The 23,523-nt window shown below is 35.7% G+C and overlaps 1 protein-coding gene and 1 long non-coding RNA gene across 34 annotated transcripts in view; one reads left to right on the forward strand and one right to left on the reverse strand.

The window, feature by feature from the left end:
* Nucleotides 1-23,523, reverse strand: part of LOC126765673 (putative dual specificity tyrosine-phosphorylation-regulated kinase 3 homolog) — a 293,060-nt gene that overhangs the window by 103,912 nt on the left and 165,625 nt on the right. The window lies entirely within an intron of this gene.
* On the forward strand, nt 22,780-23,465 carry LOC126765827 (uncharacterized). Its single transcript, XR_007668621.1, has 2 exons — nt 22,780-23,235; nt 23,315-23,465. It is a non-coding gene; the product is annotated as an uncharacterized LOC126765827 (long non-coding RNA).

Below are 23,523 nucleotides of genomic sequence, written 5' to 3' on the forward strand. Positions count from 1 at the left end.
ATTTGTCGTATGTATGTAATCGATGGACTATTTTTGGGAAGTAATGTTCAACGTCCAAAAGGTGAATCATTGAATCCCAGGTACGCAAAAAAGACGATAAAATACGCATGCGGAAATATGATGATATGGGGTGCCTTTTCCTGGCATGACGTAGGCCGAATTATTCCACATCTTAATATTTAGACATATTAAGGAACGAAACGGAACCACTTTCTTTCAATTGCATGCCCTTTCGCTGGACTTTAATGCAAGATAACGACCCTAAGCACACAACGATTTGTTTTCTTGAGATATAAGTGTTTTGGATTAAGCAGTGACCTTAATCCAAAAGAAAAGTTATGGAACGATTTTAACCGTAAAATTGCTGCAAAATTTTTTACAAATTTAGAGGATTTATGGGCAGGTATTACAGAAGCTTGGTACTCCATCCCAAAGAAGAGATGCGAGAAGCTTGTAGAATATATGGTATGCGGATGTGATGCTATAATTCAGTCTTTCCCACAGTGGGCGCTGCAAGTGTCAAGGGGGCCAGTAAGAGACCCAGAAAGAAAATGGGGGCGTTGTGTAGAGGCCTGGGGGGTGATTTGTAGTTTTATTTACCTAGGAGACCTCTTTGACAACGACTGTATGAGCTCTCGACTCTCAACAACAACTTGTGAACATCAACTAATATGAATTAAAAGATTGCTCAAACTCGGTTCTATATTTCTCTCCACGTAGTTCATATATCTGTCCTATTTTATTGAACATAGAAAAAATGAAAATCATGTCAATCGGTCGCTCCGTTTCATAATGAAAGTAGACACAAACAAACAAACAAAAAGGCAACAGACATACTTTCGCATTTTAATAGTTATTAGTACTCGTAGATATCTATCATGTTTTAACACCTTTTTGTAAAATAACTCATATTGTGTATTCCCGTATCAATCGGCTGGTTCATTGAATACTTGTTCGGACTTGTTGTGTACGATTGCGCGTCGAATGAGATAAACGAGTTAATGCATGATTGTTTTATTCCTGTCGGTGGGTGCTGCTCAAAAATTCCTATATAAACAATGTAATATTTATTTTATTTTCATTTGTGGTTTTGCGCGCAATAGATGAGCAGTACTTACGCCTCCTTTACACTACTCGCGAAGTTGAACGTATTTCTCAAAGCAAAACAATGTCGAAAGTAAAATGAAGAGACGGCAATACTGTGCGGAATATATTAAATTCAGATTCATTGAAAACCCCACAAACCCATCGTCGCCTTTGCGTCTTCTATGTCTAAAATTATTTTCGGATGAAGCCTTCATGACTGTAAGATCATTTGAAAAAAATGCATCCAGATAAGAAGGACAAGAGTGTAGCATATTTTCAAGACCTAGAGAAGAAGCATAATATTCAGCCAAGAGGTTGCAAAACGCAAGGTGAAAATTGTTGCAGCTCTCAGCTAACCTGTATTGGTCACCCAGAACCCACCGCGTGGAGGTGGCTGCTCTTCGGGTTCCTCCCAAGCCCAACCCAACCAACCAACCATATGTCAGGCTTGTTTTAGTCTGAATCTGTGTCAAATTTATTGATAAAATCAGATTTTGTACTAAACTTTGGCACTTGTTGCCTAGATTTCAGTGTAGAGCGTATAAAACGATCACGAGATTGGGGGCCAATAACTTTAGAAGATGCCTCTGTCACCAGTTTGACGGTTCTCTCGACTGCCACGGTGTGAGAGGGGAATTCACTAAATTTCCATACCTCTGCAGTGTCTCCCGACAGCCCTTTTATGAGTTCTTCGTTAGAAACTGAACAAAGAACTGGTGGAACAGTCAAGGTAATAGTCTTCCAGTTAATCATATCGTAATAATTATTAGCTTTGAAATTCAGCTTTGGCACTTTATTACATCTAACCCTTCCATTTACAGTGTCAGACTCTGCTTCTCTGGCTGCCAGAAGACGGTCAAGGGCCAACTTTCTGACTTCTATCCGTTCGTCAGTCATCATACTAAGGAGAATGTTTTCTGGAAGAGCAAAGAAAGCATTCTGTTGAATGGATGAATCGACAACCTTGCGCAGTTTAGCAGGTAAGTATCTCGACCTTTGAATTGCAGCATAGAGATGGCGCGAGCCATCTTTGATTGAACTGTTGAATCTTATTGAGAACCACAAAGGTGAGTAAACTGTAAGTATGTACTTGACCAAAATCTTTATTTCCTTTGTTGGTTTGTCAGTAGAAATGTATAATCTCAGAATTCTATTTGCACAGGTGAGCCAGCGAGATTTGCACATGTTACCTGGATGCATCGACGCTAAATCTGAGGAACATTGACCGGAAATAACAGCTTCTGATATTTTATAGAGATAAGCTTGGTCTGTGCTAAGTTGGGTCGGATTAATAACCTCAGAAGGTAATTGGCAGGATGGAAAACTTTCAAATTTGACAACAGGCAACTTCTCACAATCAGGGAGCAGTTTACCTATGTCGCCAGAGAATGTATTTGGACTCTTTGAGACACCATCTATGTGTTCGAAAAGAGCACGAAATGGAAGTTCGTTGAAATGTAGAAGACAAACAACCCACTGTAATGGCCTACCTATTCTTTCTTCTAGTTTCCGAATGATTCCACCTTTCCAACCTGTGTTCGTGTTGGTGCCATCAGCACCGACAACTTCTAGATGTTCCACATCAACTGAATTGTCTTGTAAATGTTGCCATATAGCTTGCGTCTCATCCTCAGCTGACCCGGAAGGAGAGGTGACGTGGCCAAAGTAATGACAACCAGGTTCCGCTATAAGAGAAATATGTTCCTCTTTGACAGTGTCGCGGTAGTACTTTTCACCTTCGCTGACTTGTGTAAGTGTATTGTCTTTGCGGCCGTCAAAATACAGCCCATATACAGAGTCAATACTTTCGGTGTTTTGGAGCTTAACTCCAACACTTTTTTTTGCCCGACTAATCTTGCATTTGTCAGTGACAAAGCTAGCCTGATCCTCTGTTATCAAACCTGCTTTTTTGGCATCCAGAAAAGCAGATGAAACAATCAAGGCCGCTGCTCTATCACTTACTCCAAATCTTTGGGCAGCTAAAGCAGTGTGTTCTAATACTAGTGTGTTTTGTTTGGTTTTAGAGGATGGAAGAGAAAATTCATCATCAGCATCGTTTTTGGAAGAATCCATGTGCGACGCACCTACATTGTTGTCGTCTGTATGAGAGTCTGGCTGATCTGAATGGTCACGTGTTCTAGCTGATACTTTTCTGGTAAGTGTTGATGTTGAATGACGTTTTGAAAGCTTTTCTTTACGTTCATTTTTCTTTGTAATCTTTTTTGTTTCAGGTAGATCAACACTTCCAATGCGACCAATTCTTCTGGTTCTCTGGTCCAAGAGAAATGGTTGTTCATTGATAGGAACTTTCCTTTCCTTTGGACAAGTGCAAGAAGAAAAATAAATGCATTTACAAGCAGCGATGTCAAATAATTTTCCGGCAGAAGAGACAAAGTCGTCTCTTTTAGAGCTCAAACCTATTGGGTTCCTTAAAAACATTTGTTTAAGAGTCAGAAATTTCTTATGGTATGTGGTGAGCATTTGTACAACTCTGGTGTGTGAAACTATCGGAATAGATGACTTTTTGAAAGTATTTTCAACCTTTTTTGCAACTATTTCTGTAACCTCTTTACTCCTAGGTTCATAGTTGTCGCCTCGGAGTCGCCCTATACGAAATCTTTCAAACTGATAACACAAAAGAACATCCTGGTAAGTAGGTAACTGGGACTCAGAGAGATTGTACGGATATATGCCAAACACAGGACATTTCTGTCTAAATTTAAATTTAGATACAGACATTTTGAGTTCTGTGTTCTGTTGAGAGAATATAAGTGATAGCACTCGGCGAAATCAACGACAAGAGTGAAGGAACTCGATGAAAAAATATTTATGTGGAGACCAGTCCGAACGCACATTGACCATTTCGGTAGCAAATGACGTGACAAATAACTTTTATTTTATACATTTTGCCATGAGATGCGTATTTCAGGCGCTAGGTGGACAATTTCACGATTTTAGGCGAATTTCCGAAATTTGGGGTTGAAAATGCAATCCGATCTCAAAACAAAAAGTTGCATTGGAATCAGGAAGTACTGAGGCAACTTTTCCGCACTATATAAATTGTTCAACGACATTAATCTCCAACTGCAAGGCGATAAACTAAATTTAATTAAAACAAAAAACGTCGTTGCTGCTTTCGCAGCCAAACTGCTTCTACACAAAAAGAATCTGGGCAGACGTGAGTTTCACAATTTTCCGAATTTATCAGTATCATGCAGTAACGGCGAATTGTTTACTGCTAACGTTTGGAACACCGCCACATTGACTTTACCGAACGATACCAGGACATTTTGAACTTGGAAATACCAGACTGGGTGTTACTATAAAGTTGTGTTTCAATAATCATTCTTATTGGCAGGTGGAGCCCGTAAAAGTTAACTTGAGACCTAAACGCCGTTGTATGTTACCTACTGCGCTTAGGTTTCAAAAAAAAAGCTTCGTTTAGAATTTTCCGTTAATATACATATTTAGGTCACAATAATTAATTAATTTAATTTGATGTTATAGTGGTTTATAAATAGGTAAAAAATGGGGGCGCTAAAAAAATATTTGTTCTCAAAGTGGGCAGTAGACAAAATAAATTTGGGAACCACTGCTATAATTGAAAATGTGGAATATAGAACCAAGTAGGCATATTATGGCACCAAATTGTTGATTAAATTTCAATAATTTCACATGATTTTTGCAAGTTTGGAAAAATGTGCTATTTGGGTGACCAAGACATTTTAGAGGCAGTTCAAGTTTTTCAAATAATACTAATTATTTGTAAATTGCTATTTGGGTTTTGTTTACTTAAATGGATAAATTAAGAAGTAATCATATTTTTACTCTTTTAAAGACGTTTATCAATTGTATTAGCGCTTATTGCTTCTTATAACTAAGTGTGCTATTTGCGTGACCATGGCTGTATGTATGAATGTAGACATATTATATGAAATTATCAAAGATAAGAAATATATGAAAAGTCCATTAACTACAAATATTGTTCTGATAATTTTATAATTTAATAATAATGTTATCTATTTTACATTAGTTCATAAAAATTCGCAAAATGATATTGGTGTAAATTGATGCATATTTCTGAACATAATTTTCATTCAATGCTCAGCTTTCTTTGTTCACTCATCTCTGTTAAAATTTATTCTTCCTAGCCGTGCTGTGGTGAAATCTACTAATAAAAACTTGTTAGCTCTTGGCAGTTGACACCCCTGTCGCAATTGAACCTTCTCTATGATCAACGTTCTCTGCCGTTTAGTCGTGAAGAAGTAACAAACACATAAATTCACAAACTTTTGCCATTATAATAGTCCCCAATTGGACTTTTGTGTATATAAAGCAAGAAATTGGTAAGGAAGCAATAATCCCTGCTATCTCGATGACAAAAAATTTAGATTTCGTAATCTTTTTCATTGATTTCAATTTTCCATGAGCCTCGAGGAAAGCTTTCGATGATTACGTCGTGCCGATTTCCAATCGGTCATACTCTAATAAATTTTTGGAAAAAATGCCCGAGTTGGTTACTTAAATTTAGATACTATGGTACTCCTTTCAAGTGTTGTGTTATTCATAGTAATCCTCTTGTTCTAACAGAGAACCCGTATCATCCTGTCTTAGAAATAATTGTCGAAATCATAGACAATGTACTGTCTCACATTTTAATAAAATTATTACGGGTTTACTTGAAAAGTATGTTCCAATAGTAATCGTTAATAAAAGTAAGAGTGCAAACCCGTAGATGCCGAAAGATGTTAAAAGTAAGATGAAAAACTCGAGATCTTACACATTTAAAACAAATTGGTTTACTTGTTGACTATTCTAAATAATTTGCACTGCAACAACAGTAAATGCTATAAAACTCACTTAATTAAGGGGGAAGCCTGATTTCGAAGCTTAAAAAAATTGATTTTTTTCGCTTAAGTCTCTTAAAAAATAACCTAAGGATATGTCCCCAAAGTTTTAGATGGGAATTTAAAATACATTCTAAGCTAGAAGGAAAATAGTGACCGAGCGTCTAGCAGATATACATTATAAGCGCTTGGGCAGAAAGCGAAAACTTTGACGCGCGATTTCTCGGTATATTTAAATTAAAAAAAAAAACTAAGAAAAATCAAGTAGAATCAATCAGAATATCTAAGATTTCGTATTCAAAAAATTTGTGAATGATGTTTAAACATACGAGGTGTGTTCAAAAAGTATTGCCAATTTTGAATTTTCGCGGGTTACGTATATTCGAATTTCGAATTTTTTGTGGCGTTATGTTGGTACTCATGCCTCTCACTTATGCCGACAAGCTCGGCCATTTTGAATGTTCATTTAATTGTTGACAGCTGCTTTGCTTGCACGTGTTTTGGATCGTCTTCGATGTTTACCTATTCAAAAAAATGGATCAAAGAACCTGTATCAAATTTTGTGTGAAAAACGAAATTAAGTGCGCGGATGCATTCCGAATGTTGACTGTGGCATACGGAGAAGCTACCTTAGACCGAAGCTTTATCGGTGGTACAAAATGTTCTCAGAAGGCCGAGAAGATTTAAACGACGAAGAGCGTGCCGGACGCCCGAGCACTTCAACAACAGACGAAAAAATTAATGAAGTGGAGAAAATGGTATTGGCCAATCGTCGAATCACCGTTAGAGAAGTTGCTGAGGACCTAAACATATCGACCTGTAAGTTATGCGCAATTTGCGCGAAGCAATCCGCCAGAAACGCCCGGATTTGTGGAAAAACAAAAATTGACTTTTGCACCACGATAACGCCCCTGCTCACACATCGTTGCTTGTGCGCGATTTTTTGGCCAAAAACAACACACTAATGATGCCGCAGCCACCGTATTCCCCAGATCTGGCCCCCTGTGACTTTTTCTTGTTCCCTAAACTGAAGAGGCATATGAAAGGACGACGTTACGCTTCTCTTGACGAGATAAAGACGGCATCGAAGGAGGAGCTGAAGAAGATAAAAAAAAATGATTTTTTGAAGTGCTTCGAAGATTGGAAAAACCGTTGGCACAAGTGTATAATATCTCATGGGGATTACTTTGAAGGGGACAAAATAGATATTCATGAATAAATAAATAATTTTCGAAAAAACACAAAATTCGCGATACTTTTTAACACACCTTATAACTATAAATCCTAGAAATTTAATCACTTATTTCTTTCTTTCCCAAAAAAAATTTTAAAAAAATCGATTTTTTGAAGCCCCAAAGCAGGCTCCACCCTTAACCCTCATCGAGACCCTCGGGTCTGGCCAGGCATATTTTGTTTTTAAATGTTATTTAAATATGTTTAGAGTGTAGCAAACGACTTGCGCTTCCAGGTAGCTTCCTGGAATTTTATTATCTATAGAATTCAGAAAAAAATTCAAGGATATCGTATCGAAAAGGACAAAAAAGGATATTATAATAATAGGTTGTCAAAAAAGTCTTGCGGTATTTTCGCTAGTTGGCGCTGAAAGCGCGTAGTTCTAGTTTTATTCGTCGCATCGGGTCATGCTATACCTTTTTGGAAAGCTCATTTCACGCGCTAACACGTGTTTGATTGATTGTGAGTTATAGCGTCGCAAACATGGAGCAAAATAAAGAGAACATACGGCATATTTTACAGTACTACTACGATAAAGGCAAAAATGCATCTCAAGCCGCCAATAAAATTTGTGCAGTTTATGGACCCGATACAGTTTCCATTTCCACAGCAAAACGATGGTTTCAACGTTTTCGTTCTGGTGTAGAGGTGGTCGAAGATGCGCCACGCTCCGGAAGGCCTGTCGTCGAAAATTGCGATAAAATCGCTGAATTGGTCGAAAGAGACCGGCATAGTAGCAGCCGTAGCATCGGTCAAGAGCTGGGCATGAGTCATCAAAACTTCATTTCAATTTCAACAAAAAAAATTAAATAAAAATACCGCAAGACTTTTTTGACAACCCATTATTACACCTTAGTGCACCAATGGTGCTTGGCTAGACCCCATATATTTTGTTTTTTAGGTAATCGCTGTGCTATTATTACATGTAAAGAGTTAACTAATTTATATATGTATGTATGGTATACATACGTTCCGAAAGTACATACATATATAGAATTCGATGGAGGATGCAACGTTTTTTTTTGTATTCATTACAACGGAATATGTCCGTTGCTAGTTTTGGGTATTTTATTACTCTTGGATTTTCATATATGTAAATTTTAAAGTTTGATGTCGATAATAATATTTATTTCTATTACCGTGGAATTGTTTATGTTAAATTATTTTACATGTTTGTATAAGTTTATTGTGATATTACTTGTTACAGAGCATAAGAGTTCTGTTCAGCTAACAGTTGTTTGTATCATCTAATTGATTGTATCTCTAATCAAGGTACATATACAAGGTGCGTTCCAAAGTAAACAGGTCTTTAAAACAAAAAAAGAACAAATGGTTTTTCAGGTAAATCAATTAATTTTATTCAAGATAATATCCTTCTGCTTCAATACAGCTTTTTGCACGGTCCAAAGCATGTCGAACGAGTGTTTTAACTCGTTGGCCGGTATGGCCGCCAGTATGCCGATGCAAGCCTTTTGAATGGCCTCTACGTCAGCATAACGCTTTCTTTTCATGAGCACATGCATTTTTCCGAAAAGGAAGAAGTCGCGCGGTGCCATATCAGGTGAATACGAGGAGTGGTTAATGGTTAAAATGTGATTTTTGGTCAAATAATCGTCCTTAGAATGTTGGATTCTGAGCAATTTTTGGTTGTCAGTCAATTTGTGCGGAACAAACTGTGCACACACCTTTCGTAAGCCCAAATGTTCGGTTAAATTGAATCGATGTTTTGAGATGTTCAATTCCGTATCAATTAATTTCAATGATAATTTCGGTTGATTTTTGATGAACTCACGCACAGTTTCGATGGGATTTCCGGTGATCACGAATTTTGATTGGCCCTCGTGCACTCTGCTACGGGATAGGGAATCATCGCCATAAACTTGTTTTATCAATTGAAACGTTTCGGTAAAAGTTTTACCAATTTTAAAACAAAATTTAATGTTGGCTCTTTGTTCGAAGCTGAAACATACTGACACTTAAAACGCAATAACTTCACTTCCAATCAATAAAATAACATGAAATTATTACTGGACGATCGATAAAGTTAGCAAAGTCCAACGCAGCACATACATATAGATGGCGCCAACAGGGGGCGCTAGATTCAAAAAGTCCTGTTGTTTTTAGAACGCACCTTGTACTTGTAGTGTTATGCATATGTAAACGATCAGGATGACAAAGCGAGTTGAATTCTGTTTGTCTGTCCGTCCGTCTGCACAAGCGATAGCTTGAGAAAAAATTGAGATATCTTGAAGCCATCATCGCAGATGGGCGGAATCGGACAGTGACAATGGTCCACGAGGCACCATTAAACGAATGGTGAAAATTTTTTAAAAATGAGGCGTGTCCCCGGCCATGGAAGTAATATGTAGTTATAAAACTAATTGGATCTATAAAAAATTGCAAAGATCCAAATTTTATTGTAAACAATTCAGTTTCGTAGAATAATTAATGTTGAATTCTTTCGCAATATTTTTTTAGTAAAATTTTGTCAATTTCCCGTATTTGATCCTTGTAAGTTGCAAAGGTATAAAATATTCGGTTACACCGAACTTGGCTCTTGTTTATTGTTAAAAATTATTTGAAATATATGTAAATTGGCTTTGGCTCAAAACAAGTGAGATTACATTTGCCTAGATATACATTTGAAAATTTAAAAATCGTTCAACTGTTTATTTATTTGATTAGCAATTTTACATACTTGCATAAGAACATAGAGTCTATATTAGGGTGCTTAAAAAAAATGTTTGAATTTTTTTTTTAACTCTTACCCCCTCAAATGTTAGTGATTGACAAACAAAAAATCCTCCCTCAAGCCAGGCGCTGTACCTTAACTCTGAGGGCTCGCTGTTTTTTTTTAATTTCCCATACATTTAACATCGAAATTTTAATTTTCAAACTTTAATAGTTTTTGTTTATTATCAAAATTAGACGATTAAACATAATGATTTGAAATTTGGAATTTTTTCAATAAAAATAAAAAAGTTTCTGAGAATAATAATTTTGTCGCGTGAACTTTTAAAGTTTGAAAAGCCAACTTTATGAATATATGATGGTTATTTTTGAGAAACGAAAATTAGTTGGTGAAATTTTAGTTTGAATGAAAAAATGAAAATTCGTATGTTAAATGTACGGGAACCTAAAAAAACATAGCGACCTCTTAGAGTTAAGCTACAGCACCTGGCTTGAGGGAGGGTTTTTTGTTTCTCAATCAATAACAATTTGAAAATTTTTTTAAGCACCCTAGTCTATATAACCCATACACTTACAGACACACAAAGTTTGTAAGAAAACCGAAAATCATTAATTACATATAGTAAATGGGAGTTGGTAGCGACCCGATATTATCCATTTTTCTCAATACCACATATTAAAAAATTAGATATAGTAAAGTCAGCCGGATGCTCGAAAATCCTGATATTAGTTATATATTATTTTCGGTTCGATTAAACCATTATAGGAGAAGGATTATCCCTTAATTAAATATCTCACACATTGACCGACATGTGCGATCAAAAGTCAACTATAGATACTGGAGTCCAAATATTCGGTACCTAGGGACTTGAACAGCTTTGGTTGGATTTAAGCAATTTTTGGTCATGAAGTGAAACACACTAAAGAGATTATTCGTGCAAAGTTTTATCCCGTTATACTTTTATTAATTGCTTCTTTATTTGTGTACTGGAAACTGAAATAATCAAGTGGAATAAAATGATGCTATTTATATATAAGTAGGAAGTAGGCTTGAGTGTTGTCTGATTCGGTCCATTTTCATACTGTGAAATAAGAATGTAAGAAGAATGCCACTTACTAAATTTTGTCGAAATCGTTTGGACGGGTACCGAGATATGGGGTTTCTCCAAAAAGTGGGCGGCGCAACGCTCATAGCTCACTTTTCACAGCGGCTCCCATAACTCTCTCTCATACCAACTCGGTGGTAAAATTAAAGGTCTTTGGCGTATTTAGTAGTTGATTTATCGCGCTTTCAGTAGTTTTCACAGTACCGTTATATGGGGAGTTAGCTGGGTAGTCCTCCCATTTCATCCATTTTCACACCGTCGGCAACAGTTTTTAGTAGTTTTGCACATCAATTGACTGATGGATATTTTGGTATCTTTATGTGGATTGTCAGCTACGTATATTCAATACAGAAAACAATGGTAAGAAAACAAATAAATATTTTATTGTTTTGCTTTATTTTCTTATAACTATAATATGTTTGCAAACTCATTGTAAAGCCCAAGCGAGCAGATAGACTGCTATCCACCTGTTTAAATGAGTTAAGCATCCACCCACTCTATCCGAAAAAAACTGGCCCATCCTAATAAAACAGCGCAATTCACCACAGTTTGCAACCCATTACCAATACAACTCACCACACCAGTACCCACTAAACAAAAAGGATGGGCAACGGGAAGGCAGACACAATTGGTTCTAAGCAATTCGTTCGACACATACGATTGTGACAAATCGTTGCCGGAATTGAACTATCGCCGCCTCGCTCGTCGATATCATATTTAAGAATATTTGTATAATAAAACCAATAAATTAAAATTTAAATAAAGTTGTTAAAAAAACCAAATGTATACAAAATAAACTGAATGTTTTTATCTAAATTAACGTAGTGGTGAGTGCTCCCCAATATATCGAGTATACATTTTAAACATGGTTCTTCGAGCCTAAATGACAGGCACTATAAATATACATCCACTAGATAAACCACAAAATAAGAGAAAAACAAACTAGTGCAGTGAAGTGCAGTAATATACATATGTATATGCATAATTGTGTGGTGACCAACGAAAAAACAAAAATAAAAACAAAAGGCCCGATCAACAAAGTGCTGTGACCCAGACAGAACAAAAAAAGAAAAAAAACATACCTGTATCAGAATCGCAACAAAAACCAACGAAATACAAAACTGCAAAGAGCGGGCGCGAATTAGCAAACAGTTTACGCAAACAAAACAGCAACAAATCAATGCGCTAAATCTTAAAACAAAACACTAATAAAAAACAAAAACAAAGTGCATTTAAAAGACTAAGCTACCGAGCAGTTTAACAAAACAAAAACACGGCGCAGTGACAAAAATAATACATGTTCAAACATAAGCCACAAAACAAAAAATCAAGTGTGGTGACTCGGCAGTATGCAATAACAAAAACTGCGGTGATAACATATAAACTTATAGACACAAAATATACAAAACTTTTCAAACACAAAAAACATTAAACCGGGTACGAAAACGGGCGCGAATTAAAAAAAGGAAAAACAACAAACACAACAGGTCCAACCATTTGGGTGAAGCGGAGGAACAAAATTGGCGGGAGAAACATGTATACGTAGAGGCGCCCTTTACATACAAAAAGGATACCAAGTGAGCGTATCAAGTCCTTTAATATAAAATATACTCACATGAATACATAAATACAAATACCTATTTATTCGATGCCTCCTCTGCGTGTATTCAAACACACTTTTTAACAAAAAAAAAAAAAAAACACAATTAAAATAATTACTTGCAATTTTTCTAGCATACTTCTTATGATTAACAAAAACAATAAACATGTTTGCATAAGCAAGGGCATAAACATAAAATAGAATTATAGCATAAAAACAAAACAAGAGAGGCAAAAATAAAACATATATAGTATATATGTAAGCACCTTTAGCTTTCGTCAATTCCATCTCCGCGCTCTCTTCTCAGAGCGAACATACAAGTTAAGCTTTTTAGTTATTGAATAACTAAAAAAATATAATTTTTTTTAGCGGAGCTGCATTGGGGCCGCGTTACCGCGAAACTTAGCTTAACAAAATTACAATATTTATGCTTAATTCTAAACTAAATAATATTCCGTGGCGTGATTCGTTTCCACGAATCTTATTCTGCACAACAGGTAGTGCAGACGCTGACCATGCACTTTCTCCTGCATTTCGGTCACACGTGCCGGAAGTTGTAAGTCGATACTTGAGTAACAAGTGTTGTGTTAACTCTTCCCCTCTTAAATCGATTGTCCGCAATCGGTGTTGCTCGTAGGATGTGCCGTTGTTATTTGCAAAAAAGGACCTTTCCGCACGTTTAGTACGTCCTCTGCACTAGATTCAGGTGACAAATATACTTTTCGGCGATTTTTATATAAAAATGCTATAACGATTATAATTATTACAATTATTATTACATCAGAACTTAAGCTAGTTATTGAGGAAATGTCGCTATTATTTATCAAAAATTCAATATTGTTTTCATGCTGGAGTTGTTTCACATACAAGATTTCCAGTCTTAATTCTTTATTAGCAAAATTTGTATTTTCTTTAATTTTAGTTATAACATTTGGTAATACAAAGGATTCATATACTTCCTTTTTTACATTAGTATATGATCTGTTAAATACGCTTATTTCGCAATTTTTAAATTTTATTAAAAAAGTTCCTCTTTGTTTTATATTTTGTTAATTAGTGTGCCTGGTAGCACTTCGTTTACAGATTGCTCATTACAAATTCTGAGCTTACAAGCTGCTTCTTCAAATTTTAATATATTTGTTAAACATTGATCATTCTCTTTAATTAAATTTTTCTCCAGATTATCCTTAATTTCTACATTGTACATATTATTATCTTCATCTACTAGTACATCGTATTTGTCTAAAACTAATGATTTATTGTTTATATTGGGAAGGGGTTCAATTTTGATTTGGGATAGGATGCTGTTGGAATATTGAGGTATGAGGACGGTTATAATGATCGTGTTATCCTGGAAAAGTACTGCTGTTTTTATGTGGCTATAGCTTTCGAAATCGGTAATGAGATTTAGTTCTGTAGATGTCAGTATATTATGCCTAATTTGGTTGAAAAAATTATCTGTCCAATGTCGTCCACGTGATTGCGTAAAAGCGATATATCGTTGTTAACCTGGTAGGTATGTTTAATGAATTGAATGTCGTCTTCCAAAGTCTTAATCCTATTCTGCGCTGTTTCTTTAAGTTCGTTTATGTAATTACTCACAATAATGTGCTGCTTATTTATATGGTCCGTAACGTTGCTTATTTGTCCGGAAATGAGGTTGCTAAAGTATAATAAATTATTAATATTTTGTGCATCTGTTCTTTCGCTTTTATGCAATTGTGTAAGTGCGTCGCTAATTTCTTTTTCATCGTCGCTGTCCATGGTACCTGCTATGTATTTTAATCCTTACCCTATGATATTAAGGAGACCTCATTTAGATTTAAAATGTGGGTGTAGACCTTCTAACTTCGCTTCTAATAAAATGAAATTTTTGTGAGTTGTGTCAAGCAATTGTCTGTCCTCGAAAGTAGTTGTCTTTAGTGTATTAATGTTGTCCGAAATAAGTGAAAGTGTTTCCTCATATTTGGTTAAGTTGATAAAATGTAGGACTTTATCATAATGGTTAATTGTCCTTACTTCTCCTGTCTTAATTGGTAGATATCCATTATTGTTTGTCAAGTCCTGAACGTCAATTTGTTGGGTTTTTGTAGTGGGTGCCAATATAATTAGGATGAGGTAAATTTGAAGGTTTTCCATTTCGAGGTTTTCCAGCTGCAAATAATTATATCTTCTTAATATTGTTTTATGTTGTTTTTGTGAACAATCCTGCCTGTTTTAGTTTTAACGGTGGTATTATAATTCTGCGTGACAATTTCTTTCCTAAATCTAGGTGATAACTTAGTTCCTAATCTTTTATTTATCTTAACAAAAATTTCGTCCCCTTCAAAATATTGTTTGGGTGGCGTTCGGTTTTTATTGTGGTAGGAAAGATCTGCCAATTGCTTTCCCTGGAACCTTTTTTTCGTTTCTTTTCTTTCCTCTTCTATAAGCCTATGGTCGCTACTGACCCGTCTTCCGAAGAAGATTTCAATGTGTTTTTTCCCGTTGTTGAATGAATAGTGTAGTTATATTCTTTGATTGATTGTTCAAAAAGTTCTTGGAACGATCGGTGGGTTTTCTCTGTTTGCAGACAACGCATAATCTCCTGTAGAGTAGAATGAAAGCGCTCAACCTGACCGTTCGAGCAGCTTGTGTAAGGGGGGGGGGGGGTGCGATATATTTTGGTGCCAAATTCGTTCTCTATCATAAAGTTGATGGACTCTGAGTTAAAGGATCTTTCATTATCTATTACCAATGTTTCCGGTACAACGAAGAAGAGAATGTCCCTTAAAGGTTGTCTGATATCCTCTGTTGCCTTTGATTTTGCGATAGCATATTTTGAGAATTTGTCCATTGCTGTCAGAACTAGCTTTTTGCCTATCAATAATATATCTACGTGGATTATTTGTCCAGGGAAATTGGGTATGGGTGTGGTTTGTAGCTGCGGCTTTGATGGGTGGCGATCGTACTTGTTCTCCTTACAAGTAACGCATTTTTTTATTATCTTATTTATTTTATTCGCCATACTTGGAAAATAGAATTTTTCTAAAATTTGTATCTTATTCTCCTTGCAATTTCTATGCGCTCTCTTATGTTCATTTATAATAATATTTTCTTGCTCTTCCTCATTTGTTATGTCTTTCACTTGGAACTGCGAAAACCTAATTTTATATTTGTCAAAGTGTAAGGGGTAAATTTCTTGAATCTTGCCCATAATGTGCTCCTCCATTTTGATGCAGTTTATTACGGACGGATTTAAATATCTTTTTAAAATAGAAATCAAATTTTGTTCGCAGTAATCAGGTTCGGTTACTATATGACGGTGGTAGGTGGGAAATATGATTTTAAATTTATATGTCGATGTAACATCCTTATTTAAAAATATTTGATTTTTAAACGCGTTAATTGGTGCTTTAACGCAGTATATTAAATTGTGAGATGAGCTATCATCCGAATTTGTATTCTGTATTGTATTCTGTATTGTATTCTTCTAGTATTGCTTTCCAGCGTTTCATCTTGCTATTAGCATTCTTGTTGCTTAACGCATAAGTTCATTTTTGGTGATCGGTGAATATTTTTACTCTGGCCGATCCATACAGATAATTACGAAATGAATTCAATGCCCAAATGATGGCTAACATTTCTTTCTCGTTTGCGGCATAGTGCTCTTCCGCTTTGCTTAATAGATAAAAATGCTATTGGTCTATCTGACTGAGACAATACTGCGCCTATGGCGAAGTTGGACGCATCTGTGGTCAGCTCAAATTCTTTGCTGTAATCCGGATACGTGAGGATAATATCCTCTGAGGTGAGGGAATTTTTTATTTTCATGAAAGCTTCTATCGCTTCCTTTTATGTGAGTAGATTTATTCTTTGACGTACGACCGTCTTCCCCTCTTAAAAGAGATGTTAGGGGTTTTGCAAGTTTAGCGTAATCTCTTATAAATCTCTCTTCTTTTAAATTTTGTGGTTGTGGAAAGTTTGAAATGGCTTCAACTTTTTTTGGGTTGGTTCTTATACCAACCGGTGTGATTACATATCCTTAGAATTCTATTTTTGAAGAATTTACTGCAATAATTTATGCACTAAGTGCACTTTCATATTAGCGTTTTCTAAAGTTTCAAACACCTTATATATATGTATGTTCGAAGTGTTCCTCTTCTGTTGTGCTAAAAACAGTTATATCATCGATATACACGTAGCAACATTTCCCTATATGTTCTCTTAATATATCACCTAAAGCGCGTTGAAGAAAAGATGGCGCATTTTTTAGGCCAAACGGTAGTCGAGTAAATTCGTACTTCCCATTGCTGATAGAGAAAGCAGTTTTTTCTATATCAGATTTTTTAGTGGAATCTGGTGAAAACCACTTTTAAGGTCGAGAACTGAGAAGAAATTGCTATTACCTAGTTGAGAGATTACTTCTGTAATTTCCGGAATGGGGTATCTGTCCGCGATCGTTACTTTGTTTAATTTCCTATAATCAATGATCATACGGTATTGTTTATTTCCTGCCTCGTCTGGCTTCTTCTGTACAATACACACCGGGGAGTTGTACGGTGATCTAGATGGTCTAATTATACCATCGCTTAAAAGCTTTTCTACCTGAGATTCCACTTCCTGTTTCAATGCTGCAGGATATGGATAGAATTTTGTGTAAACAGGGGAATCGGATGTTGCCCGAATTTGTCCGACAACTTTTGTTGTATAGGTTAGCTTTTCGTCAGGTTCGGAAAAAAGCTTTAGGTATTTATTTACGATGTTTTCCATCGTGTTCATTTGATTTTCTGAGAGGTTTCCCTCATCTACATTAATTGCGTTCACTCGCTGTGAGGGGAGCTGTTTGAGGTGAACCTTAAAGCCGTTACTTAAAGTCATGTAATTTTCGCCGGCGTATATAATGGCTTTAAATTCCCGAAGGGTATCATTCCCTAGAATACCGTCAAATGTTTTGAGAAGTGGCATTAGATAGAATTTAATTTTATCTTTAAAGTTAAAAAGTTGAACATAAGTATGTTCTCTGATTTCTAAATTTCCCCCAATAGATTTTGTAAAAAAGGGATTGTCGTTTTGGATTCTTTTTTTTTGCCAGCTCTGGCTTAACATAATTTTTACTGGAACCTGTATCCACTAAAAATTTCAAAATTCTGCCGCTCTCCGCCTTTACTTCGAAGAAGGGGAGCGAATAGCTAATTATTCTAAAAAATGGATATCGCTTGGTTCACCAAATTGTCCGTCTTCCTGTGAAGCTGTGTCAATGTGAAATCTTCGTTGCTCTTTCCTTCGCTGTTGATTCAGAAATTGTTGTGGCCTCTTGCCAAAGTGCTCACTTCCTTGGGGTCTGTTTATATAGTTAACGCGACGAGAGTGTATGCTCGGGTCCACGTCCATGGGCTCTGGACGTGGCTGCGGTTTCGGAGGTCTTGAGGGGTTATTATCGTAGTGAAAATTGTTATATAGTTGTTGCCTTGGTTGCCAAGTTGTCCGCTGTGGTTGGGGTAAATGCGCTAGCTGGGGGTAAAATTGGTGCCTTTGTGGCTGTGGAAAATTCCTTCTTAGAGGTAAGGGTGAAGGCTGTACTAGTCTTCCATTGTACGCATGGTTCATACGAAAGTTCTGGTTCCGTAGTTTTAAACAGAAATGAAGAGCCTGCCGCAGGTCTGCCGGCTCCCGTATTCCTAATAATCTAGGTAAATCCCCGTTAAGCCCTTTTATAAAAGTATCTAATGGTTTGTCTCTATATGCTTGTGTCAGCATGCGAAGAGATTCGTTGCCCATATCGAGACAACCTAATTTATTTAGTATCAATGAAAGGTGGCTATACACCTGTTGATAAATTTGGGTGTAATGCCGCATGTACCACTTCCGGTCCCTGTGTCTTTACTATATCTGAAGCTATACTAGCTATGAGCCTGGACAGGTCGTCCATGCTCAATTGTGTGTTTCGGGATGTCTAAGGGGTATTAGGTGCCGAATTGAGGGGAAGGATTGGAGGGCGGATTAAATTATTGGGGTTCGCCATTTGTATATTTTTAATATTCTTATATAATAATATATTGCTATTCTTAATATAATATCTAAGTAGTTACTAAAGGCTGCTGCCACTTACAGGATTGTTAGAGATTCTGTCGTCGCTGCTACCATCGATAGTATTCCTATTAGCTGCCTTGCCGGATATCTCCACTTGCTGAGCTGCAATTCGCCTGTTAAATATCTGCCTCGATTTTGTTCCCTGCCTGCAATATGCGTAGATTTCTGCTTCCACGAAATTTGTTGCAATAAATTTAATGTACACTTTGGCGTATTTTGTTGCACGCTCACTCGTATATTTTCATTAATATTTAATTCACGCACACCGCTTGCTGCCTTCAACCGTGATTAATTGCTCGCTTTTTATTTATATTTTTATTGTTATTGTATTTTATTAATTTGTGTTTTGTATTATTTTTGTAGTATGTTAATTAATTTTTTTTGTTTTATTAAAACTGAAATGATTTGTATCCCTGAACTTGCGTGTATTTTACGCTTAGCAAGTTGCAAGTCGCCACACTCTTCTATTTGTTATTCTAAGTTTTTTCCTTAACTGTTTGCAGATTTAGTTTCTTAAGCAGTCTTTCGATATTTTTTAGTTTTCACACATCGTTAGGTTTGTATTATTGCTTTGTTCGTTCTTTCACTTGTGCACGCTTTTCTTCAGTTGTTTGGTATTTGTTACACGTGTCGTTTTTATACTCTCGCAACAATGTTGCTAAGGAGAGTATTATAGTTTTGTTTACATAACGGTTGTTTGTAAGTCCTAAAACTAAATGAGTCAAATATAGGGTTATATATACCAAAGTGATCAGGGTGACGAGTAGAGTCGAAATCCGGATGTCTGTCTGTCCGTCCGTCCGTCCGTCCGTCCGTGCAAGCTGTAACTTGAGTAAAAATTGAGATATCATGATGAAACTTGGTACACGTATTCCTTGGCTCCATAAGAAGGTTAAGTTCGAAGATGGGCAAAATCGGCCCACTGCCACGCCCACAAAATGGCGGAAACCGAAAACCTATAAAGTGTCATAACTAAGCCATAAATAAAGATATTAAAGTGAAATTTGGCACAAAGGATCGCATTAGGGAGGGACATATTTGGAAGTAATTTTTTTTTTGGAAAAGTGGGCGTGGCCCCGCCCCCTACTAAGTTTTTTGTACATATCTCGGAAACTACTATAGCTATGTCAACCAAACTCTACAGAGTTGTTTTCTTAAGGCATTTCCATATACAGTTCAAAAATGGAAGAAATCGGATAATAACCACGCCCACCTTCCATACAAAGGTTATGTTGAAAATCACTAAAAGTGCGTTAACCGACTAACAAAAAACGTCAGAAACACTAAATTTTAAGGAAGAAATGGCAGAAGGAAGCTGCACTCAGGTTTTTTTTTTTTTAATTGAAAATGGGAGTGGCGTCACCCACTTATGGACCAAAAGCCATATCTCAGGAACTACTTCACCGATTTCAGCGATAATATATACATTAGGAACCAATGATGATAGCGGAATAAATCTTTACAAAAATACGGTATTTGAAAAATATGTAAATGACGTATAATGAAATCTCGATTATCACTTTATCATGCGAGAGAATAAAATGTTCAGTGACACCCGAACTTAGCCCTTCCTTACTTGTTAGTTTTGCTTTAAATTTTATTCATAATATCTCCGCGTTTTTATGCAAAGATTATTTAGACACTCGTGAATAGAGCTGGCTAGCAACTAGTGCTTCCCGTTTGCTTTATGCTACTAGGGGACCTTTCTTTCTCTATTATTTATGACTTTTTAGCTCGGGCGCCAGTTAAGCTTTTTAGTTATTAAATAACTAAAAAAATATAATTTTTAGCGGAGCTTCATTGGGGCAGCGTTACCGCGTATCTTTATTTGAGTTTTCAAACTGAAACTTAGCTTAACAAAATTACAATATTTATACTTAATTCTAAGCTAAATAATATTCCGTGGCGTGATTCGTTTCCACGAATCTTATTCTGCACAATAGGTGGTGCAGACGCTGACCATGCACTTTCCCCTGCATTTCGGGCACACGTGCCGGAAGTTGTAAGTCGATACTTGAGTAACAACCCTGTCAGCAATTCGGTAGTAATAATGCATAAATACCCCACATCAAGGCAAGCATAGAGAATGCAGGTGCTTTTGTTTTGATTTATTTTCTCATCTTTACTGTTAGTTCTTTGTAATCTCTCTTTTCGTTATTAGTAGGCTGTAGTCAATCGTGTGCAAGCAGAAGTCACCAAAATTTTAAAAGATAAAGTTATTAATTAAATTAAAAAGAGTACAAACTGATTGCTTTAAATTCTAATTATTGTATAATTGTACAAAGTAAAATGAGGGGTGTAAGCAAACGGCATTTGAGACGGTTAATCAAAAAGGAAAAAGACGTGTTTTCTAGTAATCTTTTGTCTAATAGTGTAACTCAATTAGAAGCCACGTGCTTCTCTGTTAATGCTCAGTGTCATGACGAAGGCCATATGGAAAGTAGTGATATAGGCAATACTTTCGAGCAAAAATTTGCAATAAAAAAACCTTAAAAGAAAAAATCGGTGATTGGTATTTCAAAAATATCATATCTCGCAAGTGTTTCGAAGAGTTGTTGCATACTTTAGCTAAAGAAAACGCTTATGCGTAAGACATGTTTTTCCTGGTGTGTGTTGCCATTTTGGTTTAAGAAAACATCTGTTTAAAATTCCAAGCATATTAAACGATTGCCACAAAATAGTGATTGATTTGAATATTGATGGATTACCATTATTTAAAAGTTCCCGAATGCAAATTTGGCCGATTTTGGCTAAAATTGTTAACTTTCCCAACATTTCTATTTTCCCTATTGGTGTTTACGTTGGAAACAGTAAACCCAGTAACATTGCTAGTTTCTTAGGTGACTTGATCACAGAGTTAAAAGATTTACTTGATAACGGAATATTGTTTGAAAACAAGATAATTGCATTTGAAATTCGAGCAACGGGAGGATTGGAAGAACTTTTCAACTGGAAAGCCACTGAGTTTCGTCAATTTCTGTTATACACAGGCATGTTGGTTTCAAAGGACAAAGTTCATGTTGATTTTTATTATGAATTCCTTTTACTTTAATGTGCTTGCCGTTTGTTTTCCTCTCCGAGAACGTGTGATAGAAATGTTGAAAATGCTCAAATATTATTAGAACTATTTGTAGAAAATTTCCCTGTAGTTTTTGGGGAAAATAGCATATCTCACAATATTCATGGTCTTCTGCATATAAGTGACTGTGTGAAAAAGCTTGGACCACTTATCAATTTTTCTTCATTTCCATTTGAAGATTATCTTCAAAAGCTAAAAAAATACGTGAAAAAGCCATCAGAGATTCTGCAACAAATTTATATTCGCACACAATGTGAAAAAATCGTGACAAACCAGCAAAAAAATGGAATTTATTGAAAAAAATGGGGACATTGTTACTGTCGCAACCTCAGAAAATTTTTTTACTACCGTTTGCCCTAATAACTTTTGCGCTATTCGTCCGTTTATACCGATACAAATCACAGGCTTCTCAACACTTGGATCAGAATCAATATTAGGGCGCCGATTCAGAAGTACCGAAATTTTTTTTCAGGAACCATTTAACTCATCTAAAATTTTAGGTACTTGTCTAGTTGATCAGAATAACATGGGGGAGGAAGAGAGATTTGCTATAGAAGATGTTGTTAAAGTTTGCTCGATTTAAAGCGGTCATCTAGTATTTTCCATGCGAAACGAACCAACTACAATGTTTTGGGTTGCTCGTGTCGCATGAAATAATGCTCATAATTGTAAAAAAAATTATTATAGTTAATAAAAAAAGTATAAAAAGTTTAGATGTTGATACCAAATATTAAACGTTCCACATTCAGTATTCAACAAATGTCTCAGTGTAAGTATTAACTACAATAAAAATGTATATAACTTGTCTTCATAGAAATGGGTTTACAAATAGCGACGAAACAAGCTGCTGCCCAGGTTGTTGCCGCCTCAACGAAAATATTGAGCAACAATTTAAGGAGATGAACAGTAAGAAATTCGAATTGCAAAAAATTAGCGAAACTTAAATTAATTTAAATGTAAAAAAATTCATTGTCAGATACTATACAAAAGCTTCAAGGTAATAAATCCTTTTAAAACATATTATTATTTATATTAAATATAAATAATTTCAATGCATCTTAATTCTTATTATTATTATTATTCATTACCAAATGCAATGCAGAAACTATTGTCAACCAAAATGACATAATTATGAAGACCTTGGCTGAGCAGAAAGTGTTGACGGAAAGGGTTCTTCACCAAGAGGTAACCAACAATAATGTACGTGCAGTTTTCCTCAAAAAAAGTGTCAACGACTTACACGACTTCAACACTATTATTAGTGAGGACAATCGTGACCTCTGCGTAAGTCTTAAAAATTGTGTTCCACGAATTTAATATCTTGCTAAAATGCATTACTATACTAAAAGTTTTTATAACTTACTTAACAGGTTAACAGGATGAAGGCTTTGTTAAAAGGACGCCTGGCGAAAACATTGACAGATGTTATTTCCCAAAGTGTGTGCATAGAAGTCAATTTGGGTGGAGTCCACGGCAAGAAGCTATTGAAAGATTTCAAAACTTTTTACCAAACTTTAATGGGTAACCCATATATTGAAAGCATATATGTATACATATTTCGAATAACATAGCTCAAATATATTTTAAATATTTTAAACAGATGCTTGTCGTTCGCTTAGTTTTGAAGACAACGAAAAGGAGATAAGGAATGCCTTAAAAATCATTAAAAAATGGCATTTCCATGCAGAATGTATTAAAAATAAGAAGAATGAAAGAGAAAATAAATACTTTAGTTTTCGGTCTTTTTTTAACTTGTGTAATTGATTTGTAGCTAATTTAAAAAAAGTCTACTGAAACTTACTACTAAAT

This window comes from Bactrocera neohumeralis, unplaced genomic scaffold (assembly GCF_024586455.1).
Source record: "Bactrocera neohumeralis isolate Rockhampton unplaced genomic scaffold, APGP_CSIRO_Bneo_wtdbg2-racon-allhic-juicebox.fasta_v2 cluster11, whole genome shotgun sequence".
NCBI lineage: Eukaryota > Metazoa > Arthropoda > Insecta > Diptera > Tephritidae > Bactrocera > Bactrocera neohumeralis.